The sequence below is a fragment of the Humulus lupulus genome, chromosome X (assembly GCF_963169125.1).
Source record: "Humulus lupulus chromosome X, drHumLupu1.1, whole genome shotgun sequence".
Classification (NCBI taxonomy): Eukaryota; Viridiplantae; Streptophyta; class Magnoliopsida; order Rosales; family Cannabaceae; genus Humulus; species Humulus lupulus.
In genome coordinates, this window is record NC_084802.1 from 20224835 (window position 1) to 20252439 (window position 27605).

The window sequence follows — 27605 nt, forward strand, 5'->3', positions numbered from 1 at the left end:
ATGTGTTTTGGGAGTTACAAAATAATTTGGGAGGGTTTGGAACCGTTTGGAAAAACAACACAATTTTTGTGCTGAATTTGGTCAGTGGCCGCGGCCACCAACATTCAATGGCCGCGACCTGTGGGTCAGAGACCAGTGGCCGCGGCCACTAATGTCTCTGGCCGCGGCCACAGGCCAAAAACTGACCAAATTTTCAGTTTTTTCAATATTTGTTGAACGGCTCAAAAAACCAAAATAACTCCCAAATCTCTTTTTTAATTCCATATTAATCCAATTAAACATTGGTAACAGCCATAGGGGTTGGTGGAATTTGAAATTCAAAGGGTGTCTCTAAACTCTATAAATAGGAGCCTATAGCTCACTTGTAAGACACAACTTTTCTATCCACTAGAGCACTTGGGTAGAAACACCTTGAGGCTTGATAATTCCAGAAAGCTTTTCCAATATCTGAGAGAGATCCCTTAGTGCTTGAGTTAGGGGGAAATAAGCTTTTGGACAAAGGTTTTATACCTTGTTCAAGTTGGTGATCCCCATTCCTCTTCACTTAGGTTGTGTAAGTGAGAGTTTGCTTGTGTTTCTGTTCTTCTTTCTATTGCATTGTTTTCTACTTATTCTCTTGTTCCTATTACTTGTATTTCTTGTTCAAAGGTTGTAATCTTCTTTTCTTTATTTCAAACATTTTAGTTTACTTGTAACATTTTGCTTTGAGTTGTATTTCCACTATTCTCTTCTTCATCATCATCTTCTCCCTTTCTTTGGTTTATTTGTATTTTCAGTTATAGAGTTGTAACCTTATTTAATCAATCTATATTTACTTGTAATATTGTTGCATAGAGTTGTAATATTATAATCATTTCCATTGAGGGAAAACAATATTTTCCTAACATGTTGATCAATTGATCAAGTTCTATTTGAAAACTTGACTAACTAGGCTTCTAAGCTGAAAGTTAAGAAAAATGACTTAGCTTTTTTTGAAAATTTGATTCAGTTGTAAGGATAGTTGGCTGGTTGGCTCGGCTGAGCTTGTTGTGTATTTGTTTTGATTGAATTTCAATATAATCATATTTTCATAAAAAAAAAGAACTTAATACAAAATTGAAAATGAAAAACTAATTTCCATGTCAGTTATCTCTTGGTCTACCAATCTGAATCAACTATTCAAATATATTAAAAAGAGACGAGCAAATTATATTTACCCTTTCTTCTTGCAAACTTCTTAAGTGATCAAAACAATCTCTTTTGATCCTCTCCCATATTTCGTATGTAGATCTAAGGTTCACATATCTCAATTTAAGATAATCTGGCATAGTCTATAGTATGCAATGGCATGCCAAATAATCAGATCTCATCCAATTCTCATATTTTTTTATGACTATCATAATCAGATAAAGTTGATGGTTCATCTGGAGGTGCATTAATGATTGCATCATACACCATTAGTTCATATAGAATTATGTGTATGTTTCTGTACCAAACATCTAGATTGTTGAAGTCTAAATGAAAAGTACTTAGGAAGCCATCACGAGGATTAACTGGTTCTTTATCATTTTGAGGTTCTTGATCAGGATTAAGAGGATTACTCATTGTTGCTGGAATTAAATAAATAAAATATAATGAATTAAAACATATAATAATTATCCTATTTTATTTGGAAAAGTAAATATGATGCATGAATGCAACATATAAAAACACATAAAAAATATAATAATCCACGATAAAATAATTTGAAAAGTTAATGGACTGCCTTAGGGTAAGTCAGACTAACCCCAAATTAATTTTGAGACAAATCTTAATTTTATAAGTGAAAACTTAAAAACACATTTTTCTCTTTTTACTTATGAACTGCCGCTAGTTTGGTCAAGATATATTAGTTGTGCTCGAAAGCCTAGATACACCTTTAGAGTGTAACCCATTATTTTCAATTAATAACTTAACTCAAGAGTGTACCTTAGGGTCAGTCAAACTTGAAATACATCACTAATTATATTCTCATAAGAGAAGTCAACCTTGAGATAAAATAAACATATTCAGAATCCTTTCCTTAGGGAGGCCGCAAACGGAGGTGATATGAGGCCCTTCCTATACCTCTCAGTGTTCAACCAATAATGGAGACCATGAGACTTATATTCATAACTCTCTCTCTCTCACTCACTATTTTGAAAAAGTGTGTTTTTTACAAAATCAATATTTTTTAATTCAGTTGTAAAAATAAAATTAATTATTTTTACCAAATGATATTCTATTATTTACTAATCCAATCAAGTAAAAAAATTAAAATTGTGCCCTTAATTCTAATTTTGCTTTAATTAAGAGAATGCCATTTTTATTTTAATAAAACATTTTCATTTAAACAATAAATTAAACATCTTTAATTTTAATTTACCATCTTAACTAATTAAGACTAAATTTATTATTATATGAATTATCACATATAAACATATAACAAATAATATAGGACGTTCCTAATAGCATGTTTCTACACGAATGTAATGTATGCTAGTTACATACTATGTATGTATATGAATGACATATTATAATGCATGAAAAAATATTAAACATTTTAATCACATTCAAACATTTATAATAAATAAATAAAATAAAAACAGATATGGTAACTTTTGGGTATTTCTAGAAAAAATTACAACACTTGCAAAAATATACATGAAAAAAATGTAACCTAGACTAACTTCAGGCTTGATAAAGAACACTTTGATTTTGAATCTTGAGATGTAGTCTTGTTGAGCCAATGCCACCCATTTTCCATATCCATTTTGAATTATACAATATTTTAATTATTTTAAACAAACTTTTAAAATAATTAAACTTTGGGTTTTAACACCCAAAAGTTTCTAATGCCCAATTTGAATTTGGGTGATTTAATTCAAAAGATAAAATTAAACAATTTTAATAAAATAAAATAAAATTCAAGATAATTTTAATTTTTGATATTCTATTTTAATTAAAACAATTCTAATTATGGAAGACAAGAATTAAAATATTTTTTACTTGGGTAAATAATCACCATTATTTCAATTAAAGAAATTACCAAATTAAAATCATTTTAATTCAATTTCTAATTTTTAATTAAATAAATAATTAAAAATATGTTTATGGTAACAACACATTAGGTGTTGTACCAGGGGGCGATGGTCGGCGTGGGAGTGGGGCGGTCGCGGCTGAGGTGCTCAGGAGGCGAGGTGGCTGGGCAGCAGGGAGGCATGCGCAATGGTCGCGGTAGAGGCGCAGGGAGGCGACAGGGCGCACAGGCGCAGGGGTACAAATGCAGGGGCACGTCTAGCTGGGCGTGCGACTAGAGCGCAGGCATTAGCTTGGGCTCGGGCTCGGGACAGATTTTATAACCCATAATTTTTACACAAAAAATTACAAAAATCCTATGCCCCAAAGTGGCTTACACATTTCATCTAGAAATTTTAAGAATAATTCCTAAACCCAAAATCACCATAATAAAACCCCTTAAGAATCTATCATGAAAACAAACATCCATCAATTCAAACATATATCACATATAATATAAAAGTTCATATGGTCCCACACAGCAATTAATAATATGTATAATTTAATAATCTGACTCTGATACCAATTGTTGGAAAACCAACCAGAGTACGCAGCGAAAACTGGCGTGGTGGGCCCGTTGTTGTTTATTTTTATTATGAAACAACAGAACAACAACATACAAATTTTTCAATAATCATATAAACAATTTATATGACCAATAAAATAATCTAGAAATATTATCATACAATACTATTAATCATGCAACACACACACACACACACACATATATAAACAAAAAAAATCAAGAATATAAAATTTTACCTCTTGAAACCTATCAAGTGTCCTTGAATCTTTTTCGTATTTTTATCGATCTTCCTATCCAAAGCTTTGAGCACTCAAACCATGACCTTCTGGAGTGTTCTCTACACCTCAAGATGTGTGTGGGCACATAGAGAACATGAGTTTGTATTTTAGGAATCACAAGTATTTCTCAACACATAAGAACTTGGATTATGGTTTGAGAATGACTAGAATAAAGAAGAAGAAAGAGAGAGAGAGAGAGAGAGAGAGAGAGAGTTTGACAAAAACTTTGAGAACTACTCTAAATTGTGTATTGTGTTGTTTTGTTATTGTTGTTATCTCATCTATATTCTCTTCATCTTCCATATCATATATATAGAGATTTATATTACTATTACCTTATTATTCATAATAATAATAATATGATTTGATTTAGGTAAATATCTTACTAACCAAATTTGAAAAAACCAATTTCAAATTGTTAAACAATTAAATAAATAAAATAAAAACTACACATATGCAATATTTGTATAAATGTACACGCATGGCACAGTCCACAGATGTGTACTGCTATTCATTTTTCAGAGATTTTGTATTTTTTGTATTTAATTATTTAACTAAATCAATCTCCCACAAAATAAAGTATTTATCTTTTTAAGGAAAAGATGACAACCATATTTTAAATTTAAATTGTAAATTCAAAATTCAAATTGATGATCATCAATGTCATCATCTTTTAAAATTAAATAATTCAAAAACTATTTTTTTGACTTACCAATTTTATTTTCTCCCACTCAAATAAAATAATTAATTTCAAACATTAATTAATTAAGTTATATATATATGAAATTCGAAATTTTATATATTTAAATTAATAAATATATTTTCAAAAATTAATAATTAATTATAAATTAATTATTCAACCTCAATTATCATATAATTGTATACTTGACCCAAAGAATAAATTTTTTCTCAAATTCCCAAATTACAGTTTTACCTTTGTATAAACTCTTACCTTTATATGGTGTTGATAAAGCCACCCAGGAGACCTATGGACCTATAATATGAAGCTCCAATAAATAAAACATTATTAATCAAAGCTCTTTGATTAAATAATCATATTTATTAATCTCATGATTACTCCACTAAAAATATGATTGAACTCTTGATAATTAGAGACATATATTTACTGAGTACTTTATTAAGAATAAAATATCCATTAATATAATCTTCTCTATTAATGGTTCATAATTAAAAGGGAATAAAATTACCGTTTTACCCTTTTAGCTATATCTTGTTCCTAGAGCACCATTGACTTTACTAGTGAAGTTTGTGTCACAACAAGTTTGCGACGTGAGCGCTCATAACCTTTTTAGTTCCAAAAGTCAACCTAATAGGGAACCGTTATTCAATCTATAAGAATGTATAGATTCCATATCTGTTAAACTACGTCCCCAGCCATATATATCATTGAGACCCTAAAACAATCGTTCTTAGCCTGATCATTCTGACAAACCTTAACGCATGAATCAAATGATCAGATGACATATATAGAAGTTCATAGTAATCTCATGATTAAGATCATCATGTATATGATCATTGTTTGATGTGTTTGATTAATACTATGAAACGTTGTTTAAAGAAGTATTAACAAATCACATCTAGTCTAGTTCTACATACTCTCAACATGCAAAATACCTCCACTAACGCGTCCTACTACACTGGTAACCCGGATCTAGGTCACATGTATTCATAATACTAGTGGACCGTACTACCAGTAATTAATCTAAAGATTCAGTAACTTTATTTTACTGCAAACTATTTAAGTTTATTATCTTAATCTCGATCCTCCCATACCAATATGAGATTAAGACCACATAGAAAAACTTTATAATTTTCTGATATTCACTTAATATTATCATATAATATCAAACATGGTCTATATATGTAACGCCCTGGATACCCAAAGACCGTTATGGTGAACGGTTAACCGTGAATTTAACTTGCTACCTGAGTTCTTTGGCTAAAAACGTGCTTCTAGGTGTTATTAACGAGTTAAGGTGGAAAACCAATCAAAAGGGAAGGATATATTTTATTTAAAACATAAAACTTTTCATGGGCCCATCAAAAACATTTACAAGTTATTTACAACTCCAAAATGGTCATTACTGTTTAAATTTACAACCCGCCGACCTAAGCGGCAAAAATAGGGTAAACCCCCTAGTTCCTCTGAGAACTCCTTGGCTGTGGTGGTCAAGCGGCCACATATGTACACAACACCATCTAAGCTCTCCACTCAAGGCTGGGTGAGCTTTTCTTTCCCTTTACCTACACCACATAGCACCCATGAGTTAAAGCTCAGCAAGAAAACACAATATAGAATGAATATAATATCAATAATGATCATAATAATTATTCAGGACTTTCAATCCAAAACAGATGAGTGACAGTTGAAAAGTCACAATGGTGGGTTCTGTTCCCATTAGCCATGTGACGATATGGTCATCTGGGCTTTACAAATAAGTGATCCTTTCACTAGCTTATCAAGATAGGTGTTTGATGAACTAGTCACCAATATAACCTACCGCATGACCATAGAGTCATAACCATGGGATTCCGCTCCCTAGCCACGTGACAAGCAGTCACCTAGGCCTTTGGCCCTGGCTCTGAGTAACTAGTCCTAGACTAGTCAAGCGCTTATAATTTTCATCGACCTTAGGTTCGGTCCAACATTAATGTTTCCAGAGTCATTCAACGTTGATATCTATTAGATCTAATCTTTTATCGGCTCTGCGTTCATGACGCTTATGCCGTTCCTGACTCCCAGGTCAGTAATACGCAACCAGTGCCGATTCTGAATAGTCAGTGCCATACACAAGTAAGCAAGATTTGTATAGCATTTAATATGCAATAAATGTCCACATTTAACAACGAACATGCCTCTATAACAACCACACATGTCATATACACAGGGTGCAGTTTTCTTACCTCAGGTTCGAGCGAGAAATAATATAAGAACGACCCTTGAGAACGATCAACCTTTAGATTCCGTAGCGGTTACATACTCATAACCAATTATAATCCATTAATAAAGTAAATCAATAAAAGGTTCACAATCTAAAACCATGCTTCTGGGATCAATCCCGCACTCTCGGGAATCTTAATCTACCCAAACGAGGTAAAGGAACCCATCCCCGAGCCTTAAAAGTCATTCCGAGCCCTAAAATAGGCCTGCTGTAAAATGGACCAGCACTATAGCCCTATTAAATGGCACTGAGGCGCTATTTCAAGTCAGAGAGGCCCAGCTCTCTGCCCTGCCTAGCGCTGCTGCGCCAATTACAGACCAGAATCTTTCTAGTTTTCCCTCCTTTCGATTTCCCTTGAAACGAACCCTCCAAACTAATCCCATACATCACCCAAACATCCAATTCAAACCCTAAACTTCATGTACATCACACCCTCATCAAAACCCAATCAATTTTACACAAAAACATCCCTTAATTCCCAACTAGCCACATCAAATTCTCTAAGCTGAAAACTATAAAGAAAAACAGAGAATAGCTTAAAATTCTTGGATGAAATCCTACCTCAAGTTGGGTTTGAGTCCTTTCCAATGGATGAACTAAGTCTATAACCTCCAAGCTTTGATTTCCTAGCTTGATTCTTCAATTTGGGATAAAAACTTCAAAGGGGAAAGAGGGAAGATGATGAACGTGTGAAGCAAGAACAACACTCTATTTTTGGGTGAACTTCTTCAGCCTTCAAAGCTGATATATATCCTAGGGGTGAAATGACTATTTGGCCCCTAAGTCATTTAAAAGTTTCTAAAATCTCCCAAGGGTAAAATAATCTTTTCCAACCTATTTTGTTAATCATAATTAACACCCTCAAATTCCTGCTATTCTCAAATACCAATAATTCATATCTAGTTACCCTTTTATTCTCGGCAACGCTCTAATCATTAAAACATCCCGAGACTCACCCCGAGCCTCGAACTCAATCCCGTTGTGACTAAACCGCTACTTGATATTCAAAGATCGTCTCATGCCGAATAGCTCGAACAAATCCACATTATAATGTGGCCTCAACAATATATCACCGATATGCATACAAATATACAATTATGCCCTCAACGGGCCAAATTACCAAAATAGCCCTGTCATGAAATGTGGACCCACATGCATGCATTTAACATCATATTATAATATAATTCACATAAACATGCATATAACAGTTTAATGGCATAATAAATCAATTATGGCCCTCCCAGCCTACTAATCCAACTATTAAACCACATTAGAGATTTCGGGGCATTACAATATATATAATAATTCAATTCAATTATTTATTTCATTTAAAACATTTGTCAACTACAATTGCTTTACGGGCACTATTCCCAACAATCTCCCACTTGCCCTAAAGCAAATTGAGGCATCTCTTTTAATATGTCAATCATATTATCCTGATCGATTTTGTCTAACAAAGTCTTTGTAACAGTTTTGTAAGAAACTATTTTGAAGTTATCTTCAAGATTATTACATCGATTATGTAAAATGATACTTCATTTCATGTGTTTTACCCTCTCATTATTTCTATTTCTTCCAGAATAGTTGTATCTCCATTGCTTTCGCAATGAGATACTAGCTGTTTATTCTAGTCTGAAAGCCTTTCCAGAATGTCAAAGAACTTAACTAAATCAAATAGCCTATTTGACTGATTGTAGCTGTTATATATCGAATTTTGTGGTGAAACTTATAAATTTGAAATGTCTAACACAATTATAGATTAATGTGTTTCCTCCACAATTATGGAATCTGATTCTTATATCAATCTTTGAAGATTTATTATCAGATCATCCATTGGGATTTTAGGTCTCTGCGTAAATGCACGTATATATAATCTCTATTATATTTAAGATACTCAAAACTAAGTCCTTATAATTATTTAATGACTCAATCCATAATGGATTGATAACTACTGACTATTCCCACCGTTTAACAAATGTCAATTAAAAAATATAACATTCGATACATTTAAACAGTCTATCACTGACTTGTAGGAATGTTGTCTCATGTCCTCTTTTCTAGTAAAAGAATAAATGGACATTTATTATTTAGATAATACATCCTCTTTACCGGGAAGGCAAAAAATCCTTACTTGGATTTTGTGAACTAAAGTATTTAAGCTTCTTATCAATATCTGAGAACAAGATCTGGCGCGAGAATGCAGCCAGAAGGGATATCAGGAGGATGAGACCTCCTTTTACAGGATCAGGTAGGGGCGGTGGCCCTAATGACCAAAAAAGGAAGACCCCGGATACTGTTTTGGCTTTCGCCCCTATTATGAGGCAACGAGGTGTACAGATTGGCCGCCATGTCGGTAATAAGAACTGGAGGACATATCCAGAGTGCGCCAGATGTATAATATGTCATTTGAGGGAGTGTCGGGCGAAGACTTGCTTTTTATGTGGGATTGTGGGGCATCTCAAGAAGGACTGCCCAAGAATGAAGAAAGAGGAACCAAAAAAGGCAGACAACTCGACTCTAGCTCGAGTGTTTGCACTGAGGCAGGCTGAGGCTGAGGCTAGGCCCTTAGTGGTCACAAGTCAGCTTTCTAGTGCTAGCATTTCTTATACTATACTGATTGACTCTGGTGCTACACACTCTTATGTCTCTAGTCGGATTATTGATATACTTTGTAGGCCATGTGATTAATATGATGTGGGTTTTGGGACATTATTACCCACTAAGGAGTTTGTGGTTTCCAGGTGATGGGTCAAATCACTGCCAGTGACAGTGGACGGTAGAGAGTTCTCAGTTGACTTGGTAGAGTTGGTTATGACTGACTTTGATATGATCTTGGGGATGGACTGGTTAACTAAATATGGGGCAACCATTGATTGTAAAAAGAAAATGGTAACCTTTGAGCCTGAGGGTGAGGTCCCCTTAACATTTTTCAATGTGAATGGACCCCAAGTACTTATGGTTTCAACATTAAGGGCTAGAGACCTATTGCGATACGATTGCATAGGATTCCTAGCCAGCGTGGTGGATACCACTCAGGTCGTGCCAGTGAGACCAGGAGAGACTATCACAACAGAAGATCTTCAAATGATTTTGTCATTTCAGCCATTCAGTAAAGACTACTTAGACATTCATTTAAATTAATCTTATAATCCATACATAAAGCAGTGGATAAGAGTACGTAAACAGATTTAAGTTTGGTTACAGTAGAATATATTTATTCAAGTAATAAATTCCTCTTTCAGTTCATAGCCTTAGGCTATTAACCTAATTTTGAAAAGTCTGTACTTTCCTCTGTTCTTCTCTTCATCTTGAATATCCTGTTTCAAACTGAAGTTCAATGAACTTTAGTTGGATGTTCAAGAATCCAGATGACGTAGAATTCCAAATTCCATTTCTAGATTCATGGTGTTTCAACCATTGTTTTTCGTAAAAACTTTTTCAATTCATATACTATTATGTGAATGAAGTATAGCTAGATTGTGTAATACAATCTAACTATCTTTACATTTGTAATGGAGTAGTTACTAACTATAAATCCCACTACAATAATGCTTTACAAAATTTGTGATATTCTTTGGTTTTATCATTGTTAATTATCAGTAACTTGCTTACTTGACTTGCAACAATTATTTCTAGTACAACTTAACTAGAAAATATAGTGATTACAATAATCATGCTTCACTTAAGTAGCATTTAAAGAGATACAAACTCTTTTGTAGTCTTTTATGATTATTAAATTGTTTCACTAAATGACTTCATGGAAAATTTTCAATTTATTCACATAATCACTTATGAATCTCAACTTCTAAGTCTTTGATGTTGTACAGTCAAACATGTACAGAGTATAACAAGTGTTAAAATTATAGAAATAATAAAGACGATAATGATTACTCATTATCTATTTAATCTTATCTAATATGATTAAATTCAATTTCCAAAGTACTAATCATGCTTATAATTCTAGTTGTATGTGAGTTGGGTTTGAATTCCAAGTTCACATGCAAATTACTTGAATTCCAAATTCGAGTTTAGACTTCCTTTTGATCGGATCAAACAAGTCTAAGTGACTTTACTTTGAATGTTGCATGAAAATTTCTAGAAATTTTCTTTGCATTTGATCAAAGTTAACACATATCTAAAATAAATGCCCATCAATATTGACTTACTATTTATTATTTCTTTAGCTTTGAACATTAAAATGTTCAACATACATCTCTATGTATTAGCTAAACTATTATATGATTTTGAGCCTTTATTAGAGAAAGGCCTTTTGGTTAACTTTAATTAACTGACTATATAAATAGAGCGAGAACCATTGAATGGTTGCAATAAAAGACTGTCTTTTATTTATTTTATGTGTCTAATTAATTACAAGCCAATCTAAAAAATGCTTCACATATATGTTTCACTTAATTGTGGTTGGAATAAGATGTCTTATTAAATTTATGATTTGCACAATAATAAATAATTCATCATTATCATTTATACTCATTGATGAAATAGGTGGACCAAGTATATTTCAAAAAATAACAACTGAATTTATTATTCAAAAGAAATATTAAACTTGTTAATTCATCAAATAAAGGAATCTAAAACATAGTTTCTAGAAAGAATTCTAGAACTACTTTAAAGAAAAAACTTAATACAAAGTTGAAAATGAAAAAAAAAAAACTAATTTCCATGTCAGTTATTGTAACGCCCCAAACTCCAGGGACCGTTACGGTGTGCCTTGTAAACAGTGCTAAACTCGCTAATCGAGTCATTTGGCCAAAATCGTGAAACTAAGTATGATTAGCGGTTTAGGGATTAAAAATTTGGTTAGGATGTAACGTTTCACTAAAACGTTTAATATATACATTGGGATCCCGAAAATAAAGTTTCAGAGTCTATTACAGAAAACATTTACAACAGGCCGTTCTAAGCGGCAAAACAGGGTTCAACCCTAGTTCCACTTTAAACCTCGACCGTGGCAGTCGAGCAGCTGCATATGTACATGTCATCACCTAAGCTCTCCAACTCAAGGGTGGTCCAACTTCCTCTTGCCTTTACCTGCACCACATAGCACCCGTGTGCCGAAGCCCAGCAAGAAAACATAACACTTTTCATAAACATTATCAAATGATTATCATTATAATCACACTGAATATAAAGCTTTCAAACCAATGGGTGCACATCACATGATTCTAGCGGGAGAGTGGCTGTTACATAAGCCACTAGCCTCCAAGCTCTCTTTTCTAGCGAGAGAGTGGCTGCTAGGTAAGCCACTAGCCTCCAAGCTCTGTTTTCTAGCAAGAGAGTGGCTGATAGGTAAGCCACTAGCCTTCAAGCTCTGTTTTCTAGCAAGAGAGTGGCTGATAGGTAAGCCATTAGCCTTCAAGCTCTGTTTTCTAGCAAGAGAGTGGCTGATAGGTAAGCCACTAGCCTTCAAGCTCTGTTTATTCATCGACCCTCAGGGTCGGTCAGGCATTAATGCTCCTTGAGTCATTCAATGCTAGTAATCGATTAGATCTAATCTCTGTTGGCTTGCGTGATTCACGCTAAGGCCGTTCTGACAAGTAAGTCAGCGCTTCCTGACCTGTGTCCAGTATCACTGCCGAACCTGACAAGTAAGTCACAGCTTCACATCTGATACTAACACTTTTGTCGATCTGACTAGTTAGTCAGTACCATACACAAGTAAGCAATGCTATCAAGATGTATCATATGCCAGTTATCCAAGAATAGGGCATTCAGCATGCTTACTAAACAGTTTCTAGCACAGTTATGATCACGCACAAACTCAGAAACTCAAGCTCTGACCAATCTCATATTCATCATTCATGGCATGCCCTATCACATGTTTCTTGTGCATTACATGCATCACACTTAATTATCCAGCATGCCTCAACAACAATCATATGCAAATGGGCAAGATTTGCCAAGCATTCATTATGCTAATAATGTTTACATTTAAACACCCAACATGCATCAATCATAGCCATGCATGTCATATTCAATAGCCAATCAACATGCATCATAATAGCCATGCATGTCATGCTCAATAATCAACCAACATGCATCCATAATAGCCATGCATGTCACATATACACAGGGTGCAGTTTTCTTACCTCAGATTCGAGCTAGTACCAATATAAAAACGATCCTTGAGAACGATCAACCTTTAAGTCCTTAGCGGTCACCTAATCATAACCAAGTATGAAACACCATCAATAACATGATAATCAAAGGTTTCACACCAATATCTAGCCCCCAAGAGATCAATCCAAACTAATCCAAGTAGTAGGGACACTCCCGAGGCCCATAGCTAAGTTCCCGGGGTCAAAACGAGCAAACGGGGTGAAAACAGGGCAAGGGCTGCGGCCCTAGCACCTTGGGCCGCGGACCCCAGGGTTCTCTGAGGCAAGGGCCGCGGCGCCCTCCATCAAGGGCCGCGGCGCCCAGCAAGCACAAATTCCTGACACCTGCTTCATCGAACTAGGGCCGCGGCGCACAAGAACAGGGCCGCGGCCCCCAACCCTGGGCCATTCCCAAACGCGTTTCAAGCACTCCAAATCCTCCAAAAACATACCCAAACATTCCCCAATCATCAAATCAAAGTTCCCAAGCTTCCCAATACTCCAAAACCCTCAAAATCCAAAGCTCAAACCGACCAAAAACTCAACAATTAACAAAGTCCAATTCTAAGCTTAGAAACTTTAAAAACTTAAAACTTAAAACTTAGATTACCTTTGATTGGGTTATTTCTCATCAAATCCCTCGGTTAAGAAGCTTCTAATCTTTCCTAGGATCGCTACGCCTCGACCCTCGCTTGATTCTGACTCCTAGAACTCAAGATTTCCTAAAAAAGGCTCAAACGGTAAAACAGACTGTTTTGAGAGAGAACGAGAAGTTTCTAACGTACGTTCTTATCTGTCAAGCTACTTCAAGCTTAAGTAACCTTAAATAAAACCTAGTGCTCGGGCTCCCGAAAACACCCCCGGGGACACTATAGTCAAAAGTCCCAGAATTTCACCCTGATCTCAAATATTCCCAATTTATCACCAAATGGACATTTCTATTACCCCAAAATTGACCCCGTTATGGTAAAACTGCTAACTCATAATCTTTGATCGTCTCATGACGAATAGCTCGAATATATCTCCATAATAATAGAATCTCACTCACAGATTACAATATGCACCCAATAGGCCAAATTACCAAAATGCCCTTATCATTTTAAATACCCCCATACGCATGCATTTATCATCATATAATAATATAACTCACATTAACATGCATATATTCATTTTATAACATAGTAAATCAATTATGGCCCTCCCGGCCTCCTAATCAAGGTCCTAAACCTTATTAGGAAATTTGGGGCATTACAATTATCTCTTGGCCTACGAATCTGCAATCCTTTTCTTGTTTTTCTTTCACATTCTTTTGTTTTCTTGAATTATGCATTCCTGAAAAAACAGGACAAAAATATGGTGGCATAAAAATTTGAATCAACTATTCAAATATATTAAAAGGAGATGAGCAAATCATATTTACCATTTCTTCTTGTAAACTTCTTAAGTGATCAAAAGAATCTCTTTTGATCCTTTCCTATATCTTGTATGTAGATCTAAGGTTCACATATCTCAATTTAATATCGTCAGGCACAGTCTTTAGTATGCAATGACGAGCCAAATAATCAGATCTCATCCAATCCGCATATGTTTTTATGACTATCGTAATCAGATAAAGTTGGTGGCTCATCTAGAGAGAGACACAACAATGATTGCATCATACACTTTTAGTTCATTCAGAATTATGTGTATGTTTTTGTGCCAAACGTCTAGATTGTTAAAGTCTAAATGAAAAGTACTAAGGTGGCCATCTTGAGGATTCACTAGTTCTTTCATATTTTGAGGTTTTTGATCAGGATTAAGAGAATTAACGATTGTTGCTGGAAATAAATAAATAAAATATAATGAATTAAAACATACAATAAATATTAGATTTTATTTAGAAAAGTAAATATGATGCATGAATGCAACATATAAAAAAAACACATAAAAATATATACTAATCCACGATAAGTTAATTTGAAAATTAATGGATCGCGTTAGGGTAGGTCAGACTAACTCCAAATTAATTTTGAGACAAATCTCAATTTCATAAGTGAAAACTTAAAAACGCATTTTTCTCTTTTGACTTATGAACTACCGCTAGTTTGGTCAAGATGCACTAGTCGTGCTCGAAAGCCTAGATACACCTTTGGAGTGTAACCTATTATTTTTAATCAATGACTTAACTCAAGAGTGTGCCTTAGGGTCAGTCAAACTTGAAATACATCAATAATTATATTCTCATAAGAGAAGTCAACCTTGAGATAAAATAAACATATTCGAATGTCTTTCCTTAGGGAGGCAATAAACGGAGGCAACATGAGGTCCTTCCTATGCCTCTCAGTGTTCAACCAATAATGAAGGCCATGTGCCTTGTTGTCATAACTCCCTCTCCCACTCACTATTTTGGAAAATGTGTTTTTTCACAAAATTAATATTTTTTTAATTTAGTTGTAAAAATAAATTTATTTTTACAAAATGATATTCTATTAATTACTAATCCAATTAAGCAAAACAAAATTGTGCCCTTAATTCTAATTCTAATTTTTCTTTTACTAAGAGAATATCGTTTATATTTTAATAAAACATTTTTTATTAAAACAATAAATTAAACAACTTTAATTTTAATTTACCATCATAACTAATTAAGAATAAATTTATTATTATATGAATTATCAAATATAGACATATAACAAAAATAATAGGACGTTCCTAATAGCATGTTTCTACACGAATGTAATGCATGCTAGTTGCATACTATGTGGGTATATGAATGACATGTTATAATGCATGACAGAATATTAAATATTTTAATCACATTCAAACATTTATAATAAGTAAATAAAAGTGGGTATGATAACTTTTGGGTATTTCTAGAAAAATTACAACAGTTGCAAAAAATAGATGAAAATGTAACCTAGACTAACTAAGGCCTGATTAAGAACACTTTGATCTTGAACCTTGAGATGTAGTCTTATTGAGCCAATGCCACCATTTTTCCATATCCATTTTGAATTATACAACTTTTTAATTATTTTAAACAAACTGTTATCCAAAAAACAGGCACAAATGACGTGGCAAGTGACTTCTGGACACGTGGCTGACACTTGGCGGAATTCTTCTATGGTATCGACCAGAAGAGATATTACAAGCAAAAGGCAGTCGAAGTTTACCTGCGACCAGTATGGTCGTAGGTTCCGCGTATCTCATGATATTTTTATAAAGATCTTAGTCAATCCCGAAATTGACTCCCATGATTTCTTGAGTATCCTATTATTTAGGAAAGAATATCTGTAACAAATGAATGTAATCCCCCTTGAGCCTATAAATAGAGAAAGATAGCTCAAGGAAGGGACTTTTTGCCTTCGAATTATTTGAGACTAGAGTGATTTTATTTGACATATTGTATTGTTCTTCAGAGGTTGGTGAAACTCATTGAACCCTAGTTCTTTGATCACTCCTTTGAATTCTATATCAATAACAATTCAAGTGGACGTAGGTTATTACCAGATTCTGGGGTTGAACCACTATAAACTCTTGTGTTCTTTATTATTTCGTCATCATATTCTTTCCAACGTGTTTGTCCACATCAAGAAAATTTGACTCTGTGTCAGTTGGCCAAAATCAGGGTCAACATTCTGGTGCTTTCATTGAGAGCTTGATTCATTATCGTTGAAAGATCAATGGCGAAAAATACCAAGAAAACTGGACAAGCGGCCGGCGCTGCACCATCTAACCCGCCTCCTCCTAATGTGGCTGAGGAGGAGCCACATTTGGAATTTGATGAGGAATAAATGGACGACGAGACGCTGAAGAATACCCTAGGGATATTGCAGGAGGAGCTAGCCAATCTGAGGGCCGGCCAGGAAAGTGCTGCCGAAATCATGGCACGGCAAAAACAAGAAATTGAACGGCAGCTCTTGGAGCTGAGTGAAAGGCAGGTGGAGATGGACCGTCGCCAAAGGGAGGCCATGGCAGCCCTCGAGGCAGCTTTGCGACTGGCTAGGAATCAAGCTGCACCTGCCTCGCAGCCGGATCAACCCGCGAATGGGCCACCCCACAGGGGTTCCAATCCTAGCCCGCCTATCCAGCCCTCGAGCCCACAAAGGCCCGAGCTGCCACCGGCGCCTCAGGACGATGTCCCGCTAGGAGACCCTGAAGCACAGCCTCCATCCCAAACTGGTCGCGGCAATCCCCCACAGCAGAGGCAGAATAGGGCCGGGCAGCAGCCTCGCAGTCCTAGATGCCATAGGGGAGACGAGCCTAATCTTCCGAGCAGAGGACAGCATCCTCCTAGTAACAGGAGGAACTCAGAGTTAGGCTCTGCGGTCCGAGGCCCCCGATGGCATGATAATGCACGGGGACCTAACGACCAACGCAGACCACCCTCTAATGCTCGGGAGGTTCCATCCCGGGAAGGCAATCGAGGGAACAGTCGATCCCACCATAGCCAATCGAGATTCACAGATGGCCATGGTTATAACGAGGTCGACTCAGGCAGAGGAAATGCCGGTCGAAGGAATGAAGAAAGAGGTGGAGGCAGAAGCCAACCACCTAGGGATGACCAACCTGACAGATGGGACGCTGGGGGGCAGCCCAGACAATATAACGTCTTCAACTGGCTCGGAGCTAGCGAGCAACGGAGGAGAGATGAGGATTTGAGAGTTGTACTCAATGATCGCCGCGAGCGACACGACGAGTACGTTCCCCACGCACCAAAGGCCACGACGATTCCTGGTGCCGTGCAAGCCCAGATAGATGCCCTCAACCAGGCAGTGCAGCAGCTGGTCTGGGGAAGAACATCTCATATCAACCACGATAGAAGAAAAGACACTCCTTTCGTCCAGAGGATAGCTATGGTAGAAACTCCTAGCAAGTTTAAGATGCCCACGCTTCCGAATTTTGATGGGTATGGTGACCCGATATCTCACGTCAACAAGTTTGAGATACAAATGGACATTCAGAAAGTGTCCGAAGACGCTCGGTGCAAGATCTTCCCTGCAACACTTTCTGATGCTGCACAGGAGTGGTTTTTCAAATTCCCTCCTGCAAGTATAGTTTCCTGGGAAATGTTCGTAAAGGAGTTTTACGGACAGTTCTACGTGGGTCGTGTGCACCCGACTGAGGCAAACCAGCTGGTTGAAATACGCCAGCAAGACGGAGAACCACTGAAGGACTACGTCCAGCGCTTTATGCGAGCAGCTACTGGAGCAAAAATAGTGGGAGACGAAGGCAAGATGATGGTCTTAACCACAGGGGTTAAGCGCCGCACGCCTCTCTGGGAAAGCCTTCGAAAACATGGGGTTAGAACTACCCAGGAATTCTTAGATCGGGCTGATCGATACATCAAACTAGAGGATGCTATTGCCAATGAAGGGAAACCCCCAAGCAAAGATAAGGGGACTGCCGAGCCCGCCAAAGCCGCCAATGGGTCCAAGCCCAATGGCAAGTTTCTAATTAATTAGGCAAGTTTCATATTTTGGCCCATTTTGGGTATATTTGGCATATATGTGGTATGTGTGTGGTGCTTCATTATTATTTGGTTATGCTTGGGTTACACAATACGAGACGATCCTAGGGAGCAAGTTAGTGGGAAAGTCACAACGAGATTCATACTTGACTCAGAGTGAGTCAAGGGGTAATTTGGGTATTTAGCACATTATTGGGATATTGGGTAATGGGAATAAATATTTGATGATAAATTAGGAGTTAGTGAGATCAAGGGGAAATTATGGGAATTTTGACTATTTTACCCCTGGGCGCGTTTTCGGGACCCCGAGCATTAGGATTTGCTTGAGGTTACTTAAGCTTGAAGTATCCTGTTAAGAAACATAAAAAGAACGCTCAGAATGTTCTCTCTCCCTCCCGTTGCCTTTTCGACACCTAATCGCATTTTCGAAGGAAACTTGAGTTTTAGGCTAGGATCGACGCATAGCGATTCTAGGGAAGATTAGAAGTTTTTAGCCAAGGGATTTAGTTGGGAAACGACTCAATCGGAGGTAATCCAAGTTTTAAGTGTTCAAGTTTTTAAGCTTTGATTGGATTTTATGTTTTGATGAGTTTTTGGATGAATTGAAGCTTGGGTTTTATTAGTTTTGGGAGATTAGGATGTTTGGGAACTTTGATTTTGGGATTTGGAGATGTTTGGATAGGTTTTTAAATGAAGAAAACAAGGTTTTCGGCTGGGTTCCTGGTAGGGCTACGACCCTGTTCTAGGGTTCTGCGGCCCAGGCTTGATGAAGGAGGAGGCTTGCTGATGACCAGATTGGGTTGCGACGCAAGGTAGGTGCGCCACAACGCTAGGCACAGATAGAGAAGAGGCTCTGTAATGCCCCAAATTTCCTAATAAGGTTTAGGACCTTGATTAGGAGGCCGGAAGGACCATAATTGATTTATTATGATATTTAATGATTATATGCATGTTTATGTGAATTATATTATTATATGATGATAAATGCATGCATATGGGTCAACATTTAATTCTAAGGGTATTTTGGTAATTTGGCCCGTTGAGGGCGTGATTGTGTATTTTCATGCATGTGGGTGAAATATAAATAATACCACATTATGTGTGGATTGGTTGGAGCCATTCGACATGAGATGATCATGGAATGCAAGTTTTCGGTCTAGTCATAACGGGATTAAGTTCAGGACTAGGGTTAAGGCCTAGATCCATTCAGAGCTGAGCAATGGATGTGCATGATCAGTTCCATTCTTGATAGTCTGGGACTGGTAGGTCACGATAGGGTGGCTTGTGCGACGTTTGTTTTGCGGGATGATGCCCGGACATGGTGGGAGGTAGTATCCCAGACACGAGACACAGCTGTGATGGATTGGAAAGAATTTAGGCAGCTGTTTAATGAGAAGTATTACTGTGATGTAGCTAAGATTGCTAAGATGAATGAGTTTGTGAATCTCGTTCAAGGAAAGGCATCGGTAACCAAGTATGTTAACATATTTGATGGGTTGGCCAAGTTCGCTTTTGACATGGTACCCACATATGTAGCTCGAAAGGAAAGGTTTATTCAAGGATTGAATCCTGGAATTGCTCAGGGCATTAGAGTTGCCCCAGTGCATGAAGTCTCTACCTATGCTCAGGTGGTAGAGAAGGCTCTTTTTGTTGAGAGCATAAGAGATGAGAAGAAGAGTGCTAGAGACCACAGAGCTCAGATAATGGTATCTCCACTTATTGGAGTAAGCAAGAAGAAAAGCTGGAAGACTTACCCAGAATGTGCTCGGTACAAGAGGCATCATCGGGGAGAATGCCGAGTAAGGGCATGTTACTTATGTGGCATGGTTGGGCACTTCAAGAAGGATTGCCCAAGGTTAAGAAAGGATGAGAAAATGGGGATAGACAGCTCGACTCTGGCTCAAGTGTTTATTCCGAGGTAGTCAGAGTCTGAGACTGAGACTAGTTCCTCAGGGGTGGCAGGTCAGTTTTTTTTTTTTAGTTTTAATGAGTTAGTTATGATTGACTGGCTTTGGTATGATCTGGGATATGGATTGGTTAAGTAATTATGGGGCAATGCTAAATGGTAAGGAAAGTATAGTAACTTTTGGGTTTGAGAGCGGAAAGCCTTGTGATAGTTGACAATGTGCATGGATTTGGTATGCTTATGACATCTGTATTGAGAGCTAGAGTTTTGTGGCAGAGAGATGCATGGAACTCCTAGCTAGTGTGGTGGATACCACTTAGATCGTGCTAGTGGGATCAAGACAGACTGGATTAGTTTGTGAGTTTCTGAATGTGTTTCCAGGGGACTTGCCAGGGTTTCTTTTATATGAAGAGATAGAATGGTGAATGGATTAGTGCCATGAATAGATTGAGGTTTTTAAGGCACTATGTTGAATGGCTCAGCGGAGTTGTAAGAATTAAAGGTTCAGTTATTGAGTAAGATGGAATTCTTTAAGGTGGATCTTGGATCTGGATGGGACCAGTTAGAGATCAAGGAGAAAGTTATATAAAAGACTGTGTTTGTATCAGATAAGATCACTGGAAGTGCTGAGTATGTCTTAATAATTTGTCTAATGCCAAGTGTTTATGAATAAGATGAACAGATCATTCAAAGGATTATTTGAATGGGTCAAGGATCTGAGTCTTCTTGCAGATCAGAACCAGTTAGTAGGTTGTTATGACACCTCAGTGACAGAATAAGTGATTGCTTGTGCAACATGTTGGTTAAAGGATCTGGCCAGAACTGAAGTAGAGTTTCTGGTGGGCCAGGTGGCCAATTTTATGTTTGAGATTATCATTTTGGAAAGGATCAAAAGGAAAGATGACTTAGTGAACCACATATAAGAAAGATTGAGTTGAAAGTCTTAGTTGGATTAGCTAAGGGTTTTACAGTGTCAGATATGAATTTATTGTGGTATAAGGATTGAATTTGGAATCCGATGGACACAGATTAACTGGGAGATTCTGAATGAATCTCATGCTACTCTTCTAATTTCTTCATTCAGGCATCATGGAAATGTAACAGGATATGGAAGCTTTATAATGGTGGCCTGAGATGGAGAGGGATGTCATGGGATGTGTGGTAAAGTTCTTAATTTGTTAGCAGGTTAAGACAGAGTATCAGGAATTAGTAAGGTCATTGCAGCCTTGAGTATTTTGTAATGGAAATAAGAGAGCATCGCGATGGGTTTCGCGGTGGGATTGCCTAGGTTAGTGGGTCAGTATGAGTTGGCATGGAGTCATTATGGACCAGTAGTCTAAGTGAGTTTATTTTTATCAGTAAGGATAAGTAAATAACACAGCTGATCAGTAATCAGATCTCTATGTGAATGAGATAGTGCGCCTTCGTGAAACTCAAGGTCTATCTTATCAGATGAAGACTCTATTGCGACTTCTAGGTTATGGAAGGGTTAAAGAAGGCGATGAATGTATAGATGGAATTTAGTACAGTTTATTATTCTCAGACTGATGGTAAGTCAGAGAGAGTTATCCAGTGTTGGAAAGGTATCTTATGAGATAAGGTATGACAGAGAATGTTTAGCACCAGTTCATTGGAATGAGATGGGTGAGGTGTTGATTCTGGATCATGTGATGGTTCAAGGGACCATTGAGCTTATTAGAGGTTAGAGCTTGGATGCTCACTTCTCAGAGTAAATGGAAAAGTGTTACTGAATTGAAAAGCAGGAACATAGAGTTCCAGGTAGAAGATTGTATCTTCCTTAAAAATATCATCATGGAAAGGAATGAGGAATTAAGGGCAAGTTATGCCCTAGAGAAGTATAACAGTTTGAGTCCTGGATAGGACTAGTTAGGTTGACTTTCGATCGACCTTATTTTTCGCACTGTCAGTTGTATACAGTGTGTTCTGTATTTCCATGCTGAGGACATGGGTTAAAGAGAACTCATGAGTTAAGTTATGAGAATCTGGAGATTGTTGCTAAGTTATCCTGTAATTGATAGCCAGTTCAGATATGAGACAAAAAGAATAAGGTTCCGAGGAACAAAGTGTACCTTGAGTTAAGGTAATGTTGCTGAAACAGTGAGGTCGAGGGAACGACCTGGGAAACTGGAATCAGTTGTGCGAAATTCTTATTCCGGGCTGTTCAGATAAATTTCGAGGACAAAATTTCTGTAAGGAGGGGATAGTTGTAATGCCCCAAATTTCCTAATAAGGTTTAGGACCTTGATTAGGAGGTCGGGAGGGCCATAATTGATTTATTATGATATTTAATGATTATATGCATGTTTATGTGAATTATATTATAATATGATGATAAATGCATGCATATGGGTCCACATTTAATTCTAAGGGCATTTTGGTAATTTGGCCCGTTGAGGGCGTGATTGTGTATTTTCATGCATGTGGGTGAATTATAAATAATACCACATTATGTGTGGATTGGTTGGAGCCATTCGACATGAGACGATCATGGAATGCAAGTTTTCGGTCTAGTCATAACGGGATTAAGTTTGGGGCTTGGAGTGAGTCTCGGAGTAATTTGGTGATTAGAACGTTGCCGGGAATTAGAGGGTAACGAGATATGAATTATTGGTATTTGAGAATATTGAGAATAGCGGGAATTGGAGGGTGTTAATTATAATTAACGAAATAGGCGGGAAATGACAAATTTACCCTTAGGAGTCTTTAGAAGCCTTTATTTGACCTAGGGGCAAAATGGTCTTTTCAGCCCTAAGATATATATCAGCCCTTTGAGTTTAGAAGGCTGTAGAATTGTAGAAAACAGAGCATCATTCTCATCTCCCTCCCTCACCCGTACACCATTTCTCCTCCTTCTTCCTTTTAATTTTTGAGAGCCAATTTGAGGATCCAAGCTAGGAGAGCAAGGATTGAGGGCTTAGGACCTTGGTTCAATCATTGAAGGGGATTCAAATCAAGCTTGAGGTAAGAAATTCAGCCATGAAAGTCTTGTTATACCCTATTTTCTAATAAGTTTTCAGTTGAGGATTTTAATGTGTTAGTTGGGAATTAATGGAAGTTCTTGAGTTTGGTTGCTTGGGTTTTGATGAGGGTGTGATGTAGATGAGGTTTAGGGGTTGAATTGGGTGTTTGGGTCATGTTTGGGATTGATTTGGATGCTTGGTTTTCAAGGGGGATCGCAGGGGAGAAGACCAGAATTTTCTCTGGTTTGCTGATGGCGCCCCAGGTCTAGGCAGGGCTGGTTTTGGGCTTCTCTGACTGGGACAGCACCCCAGCGCCATTAGGCAGCGCCCCAGCGCTAGTGCTTTTTCCAACAACCTATTTTTAGGGCTCGAGATGACTTTTAAGGCTCGGGGGTTGGTCCCTTTACCCTGTTTGGGTAGATTAAGAGTCCCGAGAGTGCGAGATGGATCCCGGGAGTGTGGTTTTAGATTATAAACCTTTTTATGATTTATTTTATTAATGGGATTCCATATTTTGTTATGACTAGGTGGCCACTAAAGTATCAAAGGATTGATCGTTCTCAAGGGTCATTCTTTTACTAATTCTTGCTCGAACCTGAGGTAAGAAAACTACACCCCATATGTGACATGCATGGTTATTCTTGATGCATGTTGGATGTTTAAATGTGAATATTGATAGCATATTGAATGCTTAGAAATCTTGCTCATGTGGATAGGGTTATTATTGAGGCATGCTGAGTGATTAAGTGTGATGCATATGATGCACGAGAAACATATGATTAGGGCATGCCATGAATATTGACTGTGAGACTGATCAGAGCTTGAGTCTCTGTGTTTGTGCATGATCATAACTGTGCTAGCAATTGTTAAGTAACCATGTTGAATGACCTACGTTTGAATATTCGACATATGACATATGGTTGGTAGCATTGCTTACTTGTGTATGGTACTGACTAATTAGTCAGAATTGGCAAAGGTGTCAGTATCAACTGTGAAGTTGAGACTTATTAGTCAAGTTCGGCAGTGGTACTGGGTACTAGTCACACAGTGCTGACTCATAAGTCAGGACGGCCTTAGCGTGTTCATCGCAAGCCAATAAAGATTAGATCTAATCGATATCTGCATTAAATGACTCAGAAAAGCGTTAATGCCGGACCGACCTCAAGTTCAATGAAAACTAAAAGCGCTTATGTGGCTTACCCAGCAGTCACTCATCTGTTTAAGCTAGTGACTACCCATCAGTCACTCATATGATAGAGCCATTGCAGGAAAGCCCAGGTAACAGTTTCGTTACACGGCTATGGGCACTGAGCCCTATAGTGACTTGCTTGTCAGTCACTCATTATGGTTTAACAGAACCTCAAAGTGATATTCACTCATTTGTTCAGGGCTATAAGCTCTGTATGATCATTCTGATCATCATTTGCATGGCTTTGGGTACTGAGCCCAGTAGTGACTTGCTTGTCGATCACTCAGTATGGTTTACCAGAACCTCAAGTGTTAAATCACTCATCTGATTGAGATTGACTTGATAGTCATCCAATCAGGAGGGCAGGATTTCTTATCCTCAATTCCCCAACATTGTTTGAATTTATTTGCATGCTTGAATAAAACTATGTTTGCTAGGCATGCCAGATATGATTTGATATCATGATATGATTGTTCACGAGCATATTGGGTTTTCTTGTTGGGCTTCGGCTCACAGGTGCTATGTGGTGTAGGTAAAGGCAAAAGAAAGCTGGACCATCCTTGAGTTGGAGAGCTTAGGTGACGATGTGTACATATGCAGTTGCTCGACCGCCACGGTCGAGGTTTGAAGGAGAGGAACTAGGGCGAAACCTTGTTTTGCCGCTTAGATCGGCTGGTTGTAAATATTTTCTTGTAACAGACCTTTAAATTATATTTTTGGGATCCCAATGTATACAATAAACGTTCTAATGAAACATTACATATTAATCAAAATTTTTAATCCCTAAACTGCTAATCATACTTAGTTACACGTTTATGGCCAAATGACTCGATTAGTGAGTTTAGCACTGTTTGCAATGTGCACCGTAATGGTCCCTGGAATTTAGGGCGTTACAGGCTCGACCTTTTGTTTTGAGGCGGGTTGCAGCGCTTAAGGACAGTTTTCCCCATATTTGGTTTTTAGTCGTGGGAACTTAACTCTAAGGGCCTGGGATTGATCCTGCTACCCATTTGAGTGGGATTTGACGTTCCGAAGGCTTGGGTTGGGTCTGGAAGTATTTATGTACTCATTTTGATGAGGTTTTATATTATGGTTGTGACTAGGTTATCACTAGGGGCTTTGAAAAAGGATCGTGCTTGTGGCTCATTTATTGGTAACCTGTGGTTGGACCAAAGGTAAGAAAATTGCACCGAGTATGTGATGCATAAGATACATGTGATTAGGGCATGGCATGATTGTTGAATATGAAAGTGATCAAAGCTTGTGTCTCTAGAAATATGCATGATCATAATTATGCTAGTGAATGTTGAGTAAGCATACTGAATGCCCTGTATTTGGATATTTGACATATGATATATGCCTGGTTGCATTGCTTACTTGTGAGTGGAACTGACTTATTAGTCAGAATCGGCAATAAGCTGTGACTTATTAGTCAAGTTCGACAGTGGTATTGAGCACTGGTCGTATGGTATTGGCTTATAGTCAAGAGCGGTATTAGCGTGTCTAACGCAACCCGAAAAGATTAGATCTAATAGACATAAGCATCATCAACATAAGTATGAAATGCTTGACCGATCTTAAGTTCGATGAAAACAAAAGCGCTTGTCTAGTCTAAAGGCTAGTTATTTAGAGCCAGGGCCAAAAGGCTCAGGTTACTGATACGTCACATGGCTTAGGGAGCAGATCCCTAGAGATAAATTCAGGGAGCGAATCCTCAAAGATGGACTCATTAGCCATCTATTCAGGGAGCGGATCCCCATAGATGGACTCATTTGCCATCTATTCAGGGAGCAGATCCCCAGAGATGGACTCATTAGCCATCTATTCAGGGAGTAGATCCCCAGAGATGGACTCATTAACCATCTATTCTCAATATGACTTGATAGTCATCTATACAGAGGGCAGGGCCCATTAGTCATCTATACAAAGGGCAGGGCCCATGAGTCATTATTTGGACTTGCTTGTATGCATGAGTAGGATTATTACTGCTAGGCATGCCTATTATGATTTTGTGACATGTTATTACTTGTTCATGAGCACATTGAATTTTGTTGCTGAGCTTCGGCTCATGGGTGCTATGTGGTGCAGGTAAAGGCAAAAGAAAGCTGGACCATCCTTGAGTTGGATAACTTAGGTGACTATGTGTACATATGCGGCTGCTCGACCATCACGGCCAAGGGTTTAAAGAGGAGCTAGGGTTAAACCCTATTTTGCCGCTTAGGACGGTTGGTTGTAAATATTTTATTGTAATTAACCTTTAAATTATATTTGTAGGATCCCAATGTATACATTAAACGTTTTAGTGAAACGTTGTATCTTAACAAAAAAATTTAACCCTAAACTGCTAATCATATTTAGTTACACGATTATGGCCAAATGACTCGATTAGTGAGTTTAGCACTGTTTAAAATGCACAACGTAACGGTCCTTGGGTAGTAGGGTGTTGCAGTATATTTTTCGATCTTCCTATCCAAAGCTTTTAAGCACTCAAACCACGATCTTCCGGAGTGTTCTCTACACCTCAAGATGTGTGTAGGCACATAGAGAACATGAGTTTGTATTTTAGGAATCACAAGTATTTCTCAACACATGGGAACCTGGATTATGGTGTGAGAATGGCTAGAATAAAGAAGAAGAAGAAAGAGATTTTTTTGAATAAGAACTCAATGAACTATTATGGATTGTGTATTGTGTCGTGTATTGTATCTCTGTTGTATTTTTCTCTTTTTCTTCTATATCATATATATAGAGATTTATATTACCTTATTATTCTTAATAATAATAGTAATATAATAATAATATCATAATGATGATAGGATTTGATTTAGGTAAATATCTAATTAATTAATTAAATAAATAAAATAAAAACAACACTAATACAATATCGGTGTAGTCATACATGCATGGCACAATCCTTGGACTGTGTCATGCGTGGACTGCAATATCCTTTTCAGGTATATTGTATTTTTCTTTTATTTAATTATTTAACTAAAATCAATCTTCCACAAAATAATGTATTTATCTTAATAAGGAAAAGATGACAACCATATTTCAAAATTTAAATTTTAAATTCAAAATTCAAAAGGATGATCATCATTATCATCATATTTTTAAAATTCAAC